A 12,518-nucleotide genomic window follows, 5' to 3' on the forward strand; every position below is an offset into this window, starting at 1 on the left:
CAGAGGCAGGGACTGCACTGGCAGCGTTGGGGTTTATAGAATAATGCCTGTGGAAGATCAGCCTTGGCACAGACAGACACACTGACTCAGAAGTCCCAAAAGCGCACACGTTTATTATTTTGTTCTTTTCAGCACACAACACAATGCACAAATCACCAATCCAATAGCTCAGTCCTTTTCCTTTCCATCTTCACTTCCGCCTCCACTCCTCTCTCGCAAGCTCTGTCCTCTGCCCCCCGACTCCAGCTCCCCGAATGGAGTGAGGTGGCCTCTTTTATACTGCACCAGTAGTGCTGCAGGTGCTCCCCAATCAACTTTCGGCAGCACTTCCGGGTGTGGTGGAAGTGCTGCAGACCAAGGCTCTGGAGCTGTCCAGGCGCCCCCTGTAGGTGGCCACGGGCAAACCCAGGGGAGCTGCTTTCTCGTGTCCTGGAGGAGCTACTGCTGATGACATGTCCTCTTCCCTGGTCCTTTCCTTAGAAGGGCATCCCGACTTGGCAAGGACCATCTGTCACATGCCTTAACCACTAAGCCACATACCTATCCATTACTTCATTCCAGTCACTTTTACAACTAATGAACTCACTGTAACACTGGAACAAACAAATGTGAAGAAATGGCTATGTGAACTGTTGTGGGCACAACTGAGCGTTTCCAGATCACAGGCTATAGACAGTCCATTAACCAGGTCAAGCCATTAAAATTACACTTAAAGCGGTCAAAAAAGATCCTGCAAAGGCACTCATGTAGCAATATGTAAGCTTGTTGGCCGCTGGAGTCTTCTGGTCCTCTGTCGATGTGAAGGCTGCTTCAACCACGTAAAGCCCCACGATATCTCACATTACTGCTGCTGGAGTATGTGAATTTCCCTTTGGGATTAATAAAGTATCTATCTATCTATCTATCTATCTATCTATCTATCTATCTATCTATCTATCTATCTATCTATCTATCTATCTATCTATCTATCTATCTATCTATCTATCTATCTATCTATCTATCTATCTATCTATCTATCTATCTATCTATCTATCTATTATCCTTTCACTTATTTATATTTACAAATGTATCAATTAACAACCTGTGTGGAGTGCTTAGTGAAACAACGTTCGCCTGCTATATCACTAACATCAACGTCTTCTCTTTTTAATGGGCTGTTCGTCCACCCTTTCTGGTCCTTCCTGCTCCCTTTCCTGGCCAGGATGCCCATCCAGCCCGTGTGGCATCTACAAGACGCACTAATGTTGACATTAGTAAACAATGGATTAAATAATCAGAAGACATAGAAAAGCAGAATAAAAATCATCATGATGGTGTAATCTTAAAAAAAGTAAATAAAAAAAGACTTGACGTGACTACCGTCACATGTACAGACGTCAGTGAAAATCTTACTTGCATGTGCTAATCAACATGGAACACGTTGCCAGTCTTTTGTGCCATGATTAATAAGTAGGACTACTTTCCCTCAAAACATGTGTGTTTTATTCTCGAAAAGTCTCAGAACATAGTTTACAGTACTATCATTAGGAGGCATATTAATTAGCAGCTTTTTAGTAATGAATGCAAAAAACATCAATAAGGGTAAATATGCTTATTGACAGTTGTCACACATGCGCATCAGAAGGCCACCTTCCAGGCACATCCGAGGTAACTAATTCCACCCTAGAATGAGAGTTGGGTGCAGTCGCTAACGGTGTTGTCTCTTTCTGTCCCTACAGCTCTGAGGAGATACCCAACGATGGCAACTGACGCCTCCTGTTGGAGGACTATAAATTCAAGGCACTCCCAGAAGGTGGTGTCTCATTGGGACGTAAACTCAGCCCAGGATGGAGGTCTACTCCAGACCTGACCAACTTATGGAGGCACTGCAGCCTTGTGTTTTTCTGTTTCAGCTGGCATTGTTATTAAATGGAGCAACCCCGTTGGCGCCCCAACATTTATTTTGGATCTTGGGTCTTACTTCACTGCACCACACTGCTTAAGCCCAACAAACTGGTAAAGAAGTTGTTTAAACTGTCAAGGTTGCTGACTCAGTGATTGTGAATAAAAACCCTGCGGTCAGAATGGGTCCCCCAGGACTGAGATTGTAAACCACTGGATTAGGCAAATTTTCAAATAATTTCTGAATGCATTACACATCATACATTATATAAGTTTTACAGAAAATGTAACAAGCCTTACTCAGTATTTCTAAAACACACGATACCTTATAAAATGTAACATCTCTGGGTACCAATAGTTTCAAGATTTAGCCGTAGGAAACCAATGCCAATGGTCGACAGAGTACCTTTCTGTAGCAGGCTACGGAAAAGACTCCCAGGCGCACACATGGCTGAAGTGAAAGGTCACGCGGTCAGGCTAGATATAGGGCAGTGACGTGACACCAATGGGGTAATGAGAGGGGAACGGGGAACGCGGTAGTCCGAAGGAGGAATAGGAATCGAGAAAAGCGGGGTGGGGGTTATGGGAGGTCTGAGGCAGTGTGGAGAAGGGTTTGGAAGAGCAGGAATAGGAATCGAGAAATGCCATGTCGGCTGCATGTGGGCGGGACCGGTTTTGAACAGGAAGCAGGACAAACCAGAAGAGAAACATATATAAGATATATATATATATAAGATATATATATATATATATATATATATCCCCTCCTCGAACCGCCACCTTATCGTGGTGGAGGGGTTTGCGTGTCCCAATGATCCTAGGAGCTCTGTTGTCCGGGGCTTTATGCCCCTGGTAGGGCCACCCAAGGCAAACTGGTCCTAGGTGAGGGATGAGACAAAGAGCGGTTCAAACCTTCTATGATGAATGAAAAATTTGGACAGCGTTTTCCCTTGCCCGGACACGGGTCACCGGGGCCCCACTCTGGAGCCAGGCCTGGAGGTGGGGCTCGATGGCGAGCGCCTGGTGGCCGGGCTTGCACCCATGGGGCTCGGCCGGGCACAGCCCGAAGAGGCAACATGGGTCCCCCTTCCCATGGGCTCACCACCTATGGGAGGGGCCAAGGAGGTCGGGTGCAGTGTGAGTTGGGTAGTGGCCGAAGGCGGGGACCTTGGCGGTCTGATCCTCGGCTACAGAAGCTGACTCTTGGGACGTGGAATGTCACCTCTCTGAAGGGGAAGGAGCCTGAGCTTGTGCGTGAGGTTGAGAGGTTCCGGCTAGATATAGTCGGACTCACCTCGACGCACAGCTTGGACTCTGGAACCAATCTCCTTGAGAGGGGCTGGACTCTCTACCACTCTGGAGTTGCCCCCGGTGAGAGGCACCGAGCGGGTGTGGGCATACTTATTGCCCCCCGACTTGGAGCCTGTTCATTGGGGTTTACCCCGGTAGACGAGAGGGTAGCCTCCCTCCGCCTTCAGGGGGGGGACGGGTCCTAACTGTTGTTTGTGCGTATGCACCGAACAGCAGTTCGGAGTACCCACCCTTTTTGGAGTCCCTGGAGGGGGTGCTAGAGGGCATACCTTCTGGGGACTCCCTCGTTCTGCTGGGAGACTTCAATGCTCACGTGGGCAATGACAGTGAGACCTGGAAGGGCGTGATTGGGAGGAATGGCCCCCCAGATCTGAATCCGAGTGGTGTTTTGTTATTGGACTTCTGTGCTCGTCACGGATTGTCCATAACGAACACCATTTTCAAGCATAGGGGTGTTCATATGTGCATTTGGCACCAGGACACCCTAGGCCTCAGTTCGATGATCGACTTTGTGGCCGTGCCGTCGGACTTGTGGCCACATGTCTTGGACACTCGGGTGAAGAGAGGGGCGGAACTGTCAACTGATCACCACCTGGTGGTGAGTTGGCTCCGATGGTGGGGGAGGATGCCGGTCAGGCGTCGTAGGCCCAAACGTGTTGTGAGGGTCTGCTGGGAACGTCTGGCAGAGCCCCCTGTCAGAAGTAGCTTCAACTCCCACCTCCGGCAGAACTTCGACCATGTCCCGAGGGAGGTGGGGGACATTGAGTCCGAATGGACCATGTTCCGTGCCTCTATTGTTGAGGCGGCTGACCGGAGCTGTGGCCGTAAGGTAGTCGGTGCCTGTCGTGGCAGCAATCCCCGAACCCGTTGGTGGACACCAGCAGTGAAGGATGCCGTCAAGCTGAATAAGGAGTCCTACCGGTCCCTTTTGTCCTGTGGGACTCTGGAGGCAGCTGATAGGTACCGGCAGGCCAAGCGGAATGCGGCTTTGGTGGTTGCTGAGGCAAAAACTTGGGCGTGGGAGGAGTTTGGGGAGGCCATGGAGAATGACTTTCGGACGGCTTCGAGGAGATTCTGGTCCACCGTCCAGCGTCTCAGGAGGGGGAAGCAGTGCAGTGTCAACACTGTGTATGGTGGGGATGGTGCGCTGCTGACCTTGACTCGGGACGTTGTTGGTCGGTGGGGGAAGACCTCCTCAATCCCACTAACATGCCTTCCAATGAGGAAGCAGAGCCTGGGGACTCGGAGGTGGGCTCCCCCATCTCTGGGACTGAGGTCACCGAGGTGGTCAAAAAACTCCTTGGTGGCAGGGCCCCGGGGGTGGATGAGATACGCCCGGAGTTCCTCAAGGCTCTGGATGTTGTAGGACTGTCTTGGTTGACACGTCTCTGCAACATCGCATGGACATCAGGGACAGTGCCTCTGGATTGGCAGACTGGGGTGGTGGTCCCCCTCTTTAAGAAGGGGGACCGGAGGGTGTGTTCCAACTACAGAGGAATCACACTCCTCAGTCTCCCTGGAAAAGTCTATTCAGGGGTCCTGGAGAGGAGGGTCCGTCGGATAGTCGAACCTCGGATTCAGGAGGAACAGTGTGGTTTTCGTCCTGGTCGCGGAACAGTGGACCAGCTCTACACCCTTAGCAGGGTCCTGGAGGGTGCATGGGAGTTTGCCCAACCAGTCTACATGTGTTTTGTGGACTTGGAAAAGGCATTCGACCGTGTCCCTCGGGGAATCCTGTGGGGGGTGCTCCGAGAGTATGGGGTACCAGACCCCCTGATAAGAGCTGTTCGGTCCCTGTACGATCGGTGTCAGAGCTTGGTCCGCATTGCCGGCAGTAAGTCGAACCTGTTTCCAGTGAGAGTTGGACTCTGCCAGGGCTGCCCTTTGTCACTGATTCTGTTCATAACTTTTATGGACAGAATTTCTAGGTGCAGCCAGGGCGTTGAGGGGGTCCGGTTTGGTGGGCTCAGGATTGGGTCACTGCTTTTTGCAGATGATGTTGTCCTGTTTGCTTCATCAGGCCGTGATCTTCATCTCTCTCTGGATCGGTTCGCAGCTGAGTGTGAAGCGGCTGGGATGGGAATCAGCACCTCCAAATGCCCTCTCAGGGTTGGGAGCGAGATCCTGCCCCAAGTGGAGGAGTTCAAGTATCTTGGGGTCTTGTTCACCAGTGAGGGAAGAATGGAGCGTGAGATCGACAGGCGGATCAGTGCGGCGTCCGCAGTGATGCGGGCTCTGCATCGGTCTGTCGTGGTGAAAAAGGAGCTGAGCCATAAGGCAAAGCTCTCAATTTACCAGTCGATCTACGCTCCTACCCTCACCTATGGTCATGAGCTGTGGGTAGTGACTGAAAGAACGAGATCGCGAATACAAGCGGCTGAAATGAGTTTCCTCCGCAGGGTGTCTGGGCTCTCCCTTAAAGATAGGGTGAGAAGCTCAATCATCCGGGAGGGGCTCAGAGTAGAGCCGCTGCTCCTCCGCATCGAGAGGAGTCAGATGAGGTGGCTCGGGCATCTGATCGGGATGCCTCCTGGACGCCTCCCTGGTGAGGTGTTCCGGGCACGTCCAACCGGGAGGAGGCCCCGGGGAAGACCCAGGACACGCTGGGTGGACTATGTCTCCCGGCTGGCCTGGGAACACCTTGGGATTCTCCCGGAAGAGCTAGAAGAAGTGGCCGGGGAGAGGGAAGTCTGGGCATCTCTGCTCAAGCTGCTGCCCCCGCGACCCGACCTCGGATAAGCGGAAGAGGATGGATGGATGGATGGAATATATATATATATATATATTTATATATATATATATCCTCTTTAATAAAATCCCTATGTGTGTCCAGGTGTCCGTGTGTGGGTGTCTTCTGGTGAAGTGCGCATGCGCGGGGCATGGTGCGATGCGCGATATTACTGTCAGAGAAAGTTAGAGTCATTTTACGGAAATACAAACCAGTATTACTGCGAGAGGAAATTAAAGGTACACAATACAGTGACTCATATTACAGCCACATACAAGCCAGTATTACTGTCAGAGCAGATTAAAGACATATTACCGATGCGCACGCCTGTATTACTGCCAGAGAAAATTAAAGGTACATTACGGACGTATAAGCCAGCGGACGTACAAGACAGTATTACTGTCACAGAAAATTAAAGACACACAATACACAGCGACAGCCCACAAAGAACGGTCAGCTCAGCAAGTAACCATCAACAAAAGAGAGGCTGAAAGACAAAGAAAAATACGACCAACGAAAAGAATGAGGTCAAAGTCCCTTGCCATTTAATATAGACTGTTCCTACTAATGTTTATGCACTACTGTTCTAGCACCCGTTATTGTAACGGGCCAAATGACTAGTGTATATATAAAATCCAATGTCTGTCTGTCCGTCTGTCTGCTTTTCATGAGAGAACTACTTAACGGATTTAGATCGGGTTTTTCTCTAAAATTTGCTTGAATATTCTGGTTGATTTTGTGACTTCTCTCATTGCACTAAGAATCATAGTTCACTTGCAGGAGCGATATATTTGCGCTAATCTGAAACAAAGGCTGCTGGCCCTCCTCACTCACACGCCAGCCTCCATTTGAGTCGGTTTACCTGCCGCCACGTTTTGAAGTGTACCTTGCCTATTGCTTAGCTAGCGATACCCGTTTTCTGCTTATCCTGTTTCACAATTACATGGGCAGAGCTGTGGGGGACGGCTAGTACACTATATAGACAAAAGTATGCGGGCATCCGTGCAAAATTACCTGAGTTCAGGTGTTTCAGCCTGAAACAGGTTAATAAAATCAAGCACATAGTCATGCAATCTCCATTGACAAATGTTGGGTTGTACTGAAGAGATCAGTGACTTTAAATGCAGCACTGTTACAGGATACTGCCTTCTCACAAGTCAGAACATGAAATGTATGCTGTATTAGATCTGCCCCTGTAAGTGCTATTATTTTGAAGTTCAAGCATTGAGAAGCATTAACAGCTCAGTCATGAAGTGGTAAACCACACAAACTCAGAGCGGGGCTGTTGGATGCTGAAGTGTGTAAAAATTGCTTATCCTCTGTGGCATCCCTCACAAAAAAGTTCCAAACTTCCTTAGGAAGCAACATCAGCTCAAGAACTGAGTGTTAAGAGCATCATGAAATGTGTTTTCATGGCCGAGAAGCTGTACACAAAGTCTGAGATCACCATGTGCAATGCCAAGCATTGACTGCAGTGCTATAAAGCCTGCTGCCCACCATTGAACTCTGGAGTAGTGGAAACATGTTCCGCAGAGTGACAAATCATGCCTCACTATCTGGCAGTCTGATGGACGAATCTGGGTTTGGCAGCTGCCAGGAAAATGCCTCTAGGCTATATAGTGCCAACTGTAAAGTTTGGTGGAGGAGGGATGATGTCAGGGTTTGGCCTAAACCCCTTTGTTCTAGTGAAGGGTATGTTAAAAGTACAGAATACAAAGGCATTGTATTGTATAAGACATCTGTGGAAACAGTCTGTGGAAGGTCCTTGAATGTGAAGCATGGCTGTGCCCCTCTGCACAAGGCCGGGTCCATAAAGACATGGAGGAACTCTAGCATCCTGCACAGAGCCCTCACCTCGATGCTATTGAACACCTTTGTGATGAATTACAATGAACTACAGCCTGGTCTTCTCATTCAGCATCAGTGCCCATGACGTCACAAATGCTCTTTTGGCTTTATGGACAGCTTGGGTGCACACCCTGGAGCCCTGCTCACAAAGCGATCTTCACATAAGAGAGAAAGAAAAAATGTCTAATAACAAGAAATGTCCTCATTTTCTTTGACAGTACAAACACTCAGCAATCTACGATTCACTGCACACCCCTACCTCACGTCGATCCTCATGATTATAAACTAATAAAAAGAAAATTATGAGTCCTGGTTTGGCTCAAGCAGACCCCCGTGACCCTGTAGTTAGGATATAGTGGGTTGGATAATGGATGGATGGATGGATGGATATGAGTCCTGGTTGTTTGATATGGGTGGTGCAGAATCAGAGCTGTTGTCTAAAAGGTCACTTGTTTTTGAGATCACACATTTGATGTGGTAGTGTACTGCAAAAAGAGAAAGGTCCACAGGGATTATTAAAAATAATTACAGTGGTACAGCAAAAGTTTTTTTTTTGTAAAGATGCTGCTTTGCTGAATAGTACACATTGAAAAATAAATAAATAAATAAACCAAACTGATGATTTGAACACAATATGCTTAGAAACTGCCTTAGTCAATGGGTGGGCCTCTCTAGCAGGGTCTTAAATTGGTTTGAGTCCTACCTGGCAGGTAGAAAATTCTTTGTTAGTTGTGGTAATGATACTTCAAAGACCCATGATATTCTATATGGTGGTCCACAAGGCTCTATCCTGGGTCCGCTGCTCTTTTCGATTTACATGCTTCCGTCAGGTCAGATTACCTCAAAGCGTAATGTGAGCTACCACAGCTATGCTAACGACACACAACTGTATTTATCAAAAGCGCCTGATGACCCCGACACTCTTCATTCACTGACAGAATGTCTTACTTGTGTTTCTGAATGGATGAGTAGTCATTTTCTCAAACTAAATAAGGAGAAAACAGAAATTTTAGTGATTAGCAAAAATGGATATAATGATGGTATTAGAAATAAACTTGATCCAGCAGGCTTAAAAGTCAAGATGGAGGTAAAGAATTTAGGGGTAACTATTGACTCTGAGCTGAATTTTAAATCCCATATTAATCAGATTACTAGGACAGAATTTTTTCACTTAAGAAATATAGCAAACGTTATCCCTCTTATAGATGCTGAAAAATTAGTTCACGCTTTTGTTTTTAGTCGACTAGATTACTGTAACGCACTCCTCTCAGGACCACCCAAAAAAGACATCAATCGATTACAACAAGTGCAGAATGGAGCTGCCAGAATCTTAACTAGGAAAAGAAAATCCAAGCACATCTCTCCAGTTCTGATGTCACTACACTGGTTACCTGTGTCATTTAGAATTGACTTTAAAATCCTGCTTATGGTTTACAAAACCTTCAATAATCTGCTCAAGTCAAGAGTCAAGTCATGTCAAGAGTATTTATTGTCATTTCATCCATATACAGTAATACAGCATACAGTGAAACGAAACAACGTTCCTCCAGGACCATGGTGCTACATAAAACACAGGACATTGAAGAATCCATGACAAATAACATAAAGACACATAATATATAACAAGGTGCATGTGAGTCAAATGTGCAAATATGTGCAACACTGCAGAATAGAACACAAATAGCATCTCTGTTATTAGTCATTAGTACTAAAACATAAGTAATATGATCTGTATTCTAATCTGTTACTCACCCTCACCTATTCTGTTTCTCTTCTTGGTACTCAAATGTGACACTTGGTGCCACTGCCCACATGCCAAGTTGTTTTGCATGCCTAAGGTAAAGTCATCTCTGATGGAGTATCGCAGGAATCGTCAGGTAGAGGGGTCCTCTCATCGGATTAGCTAGCCCAGCACTGACTCAGCTGAGGAATTGCCAATAGGGGGAGGCAGCTTGATGGCTGAGGTCTCCCTAGCCCTAACCCTAACCCTAGACAAATGGGGCCCTGATGTTAAGGATTATTTACCAGGTTCCTAAATTTAAAGTGTTGTGTATAGGTTGTTTATTGTCTTCCCTTATTCCAACCCTTATCTTAACCCCTTTGAATGGGGCCCTGGTGTTAAGGATTATTAATTATCGGGTCCCTAAATTTAAGGCGTTGTGTACAGTTTATTGTTTTCCCCTATTCCAAACCTTACCTTAACCCCTTTAAAACAGGGCCCTGATATTAAAAATAAAATTATTATTCAGTTCCCTGAGGTTAAAGGGTATATCCTTGTTTTTATGTATGTTGGTAAATGTTTTGTGTTTTAGAAATCCTAATTTGGCCACCAGGGTTAATACAGGAGGGACAGAAATTAATATTCCTGACCCTAAATAAATTCTAAGAAGTATTTATGGTATTATATGGCTTAATTTGATGACTTTTTCCTATTGGTGAGTTTCTTTGAATGCCCTGAGGAGAGGCAGAATTAATTCTGAGTAAATTAGACCTAAAGTGTTTTTTTATTTGACCAGTAAAGAGGTATTTGTATTGAAAACCCCTCACGTGGGAACAAAATTGATAGATACATGGGTCTGAATGAACAAAAGAATAAAGTACCTAGGAGTAAGGGTTAGGAAAGAAAAGATAAAATGGAAATGTGTTTAGTAGGATGGGAGGTTTCTATAAAATCAAAATTTGATACATAGGAGTGTGTACCAATGCAATTTGATATGGACTTCGGTCCAATATCCCCTACACTAATCCTAACCTTGCAGGGCTCTGAACAAATCCAAATCGTATTATGTGATATCATCTACTGTTGAATTCTGCTCTGTACTTATTGCACTATTATATTGTATTTAGGATTATTTGTGTTCTGTTCTGTGTATTTTGTTGTATTGACACCCTTTTTTTTGACACCCAACCTACCTGGAAAGGGGACTCTCTTTGAAATGCCTTTCCCAAGGTTTCTTCCATTTTTTTTTTACCTGCAAGGGTTTTTTTGGGTGTTTTTATTTGTCTTCTTAGAGAATCAAAGCTGGGGGGGCTGTCAAAAGGCAGGGCCTGTTAAAGCCCATTGCGGCCCTACTTGTGTGATTTTGGGCTATACACAAATAAATTGCATTGTGTTGTAATGTATTAATTTTAATTAACTTATTTTTTAAGATCTGTTCTTCCGGGTTTCTTCATCAATACTCTGAATTGCTTCATTTCTTCCCTTAAATGGCACTCAAACAGAAATCCATCCATCCTCCAACCCACTATATCCTAACACAGGGTCACGGGGTCTGCTGGAGCCAATCCCAGCGCGCAAGGCAGGAAACAAACCCCGGGCAGGGCACCGCAGGGCGTGCACACACACCCACACTCGGGCCAATTTAGAATCGCCAATGCACCTAAGTAGTAGTACATACAGAAACCAACTGTCAAAGGAGGTGTTAGATTGATTTATGACTTTAAGCCCCGCCCCCAAATATGGTTTATGAAAATATGAAAATATGTTTTATGAAAATATAAAAATATAAAAATATGAAAATATAATTTATGAAAATATGAAAATATAAAAATATAATTTCTATAAATATAAAAAATGTGAAAATTTATGAAACTATAAAAATATGAACTATACCCCGCCCCTGGGGGGTTGGACCACCGTCATAATTGATCATCTCTAAACCACACCTTTTAGGGTGGGTCTTTCGTAAATCGGACACCTATCACGCCCCATTAACAATACTCACGCCCCCGAGGTACGCCTTTATCTCTCTATCCGCCTATAGGGTTAGGGGTGAGGCGTGTCTCTCACCCCCGACTGTGGGAGGAGACGAAAGAGTTCTTGTATAAAATTCTAGTCATTTAGTGAAAACGCCACGACACACAAAAGCAAACAGAATGGACGGTCTTGTGAACGCTCCTAAGAAACTGAAAGCAAACAGGGTGTCCAGAAGAACGTTACGGGAGTTACGGGAACCACGCTTCAGCTCTGTCTGGTACGATTCTAACTGTGCTTTGTGCCGGGTAGAGGTGAAAAGAAATGCTGAGAGACAGCTCACGATCGCTGTTTCCAAGAAGGAGCCTATCCTTCCCGAATATAATGAGGCCGGCACAAAGCACAGTTAGAATCTTCTGGACACCCTGTTTGCTTTCAGTTTCTTAGGAGCGTTCACAAGACCGTCCATTCTGTTTGCTTTTGTGTGTCGTGGCGTTTTCACTAAATGACTAGAATTTTATACAAGAAACTCTTTCGTCTCCTCCCACAGTCGGGGGTGAGAGACACGCCTCACCCCTAACCCTATAGGCGGATAGAGAGATAAAGGCGTACCTCGGGGGCGTGAGTATTGTTAATGGGGCGTGATAGGTGTCCGATTTATGAAAGACCCACCCTAAAAGGTGTGGTTTAGAGATGATCAATTATGACGGTGGTCCAACCCCGCAGGGGCGGGGTATAGTTCATATTTTTATAGTTTCATAAATTTTCACATTTTTTATATTTACATAAATTATATTTTTATATTTTCATAAATCATATTTTCATATTTTTTTTATATTTTCATAAATCATATTTTCATATTTTTTTTATATTTTCATAAATCATATTTTCATATTTGGGGCGGGGCTTAAAGTCATAAATCAATCTAACACCTCCTTTGACAGTTGCTTTCTGTATGTACTACTACTCACCTAACCTGCATGTCTTTGGATTGTGCGAGGAAACCCACACAGACACAGGGAGAACATGCAAACCTCACACAGGGAGGACCCAGGA

The 12,518-nt window shown here is 45.7% G+C and overlaps 1 protein-coding gene across 1 annotated transcript in view; it reads left to right on the top strand.

Moving 5' to 3' along the window:
* LOC114647383 (protein inscuteable homolog) overlaps positions 1–12,518 on the top strand; it is a 646,645-nt gene that overhangs the window by 370,484 nt on the left and 263,643 nt on the right. The window lies entirely within an intron of this gene.

The sequence above is a fragment of the Erpetoichthys calabaricus genome, chromosome 2 (assembly GCF_900747795.2).
Source record: "Erpetoichthys calabaricus chromosome 2, fErpCal1.3, whole genome shotgun sequence".
In the NCBI taxonomy this organism is placed as follows: Eukaryota; Metazoa; Chordata; class Cladistia; order Polypteriformes; family Polypteridae; genus Erpetoichthys; species Erpetoichthys calabaricus.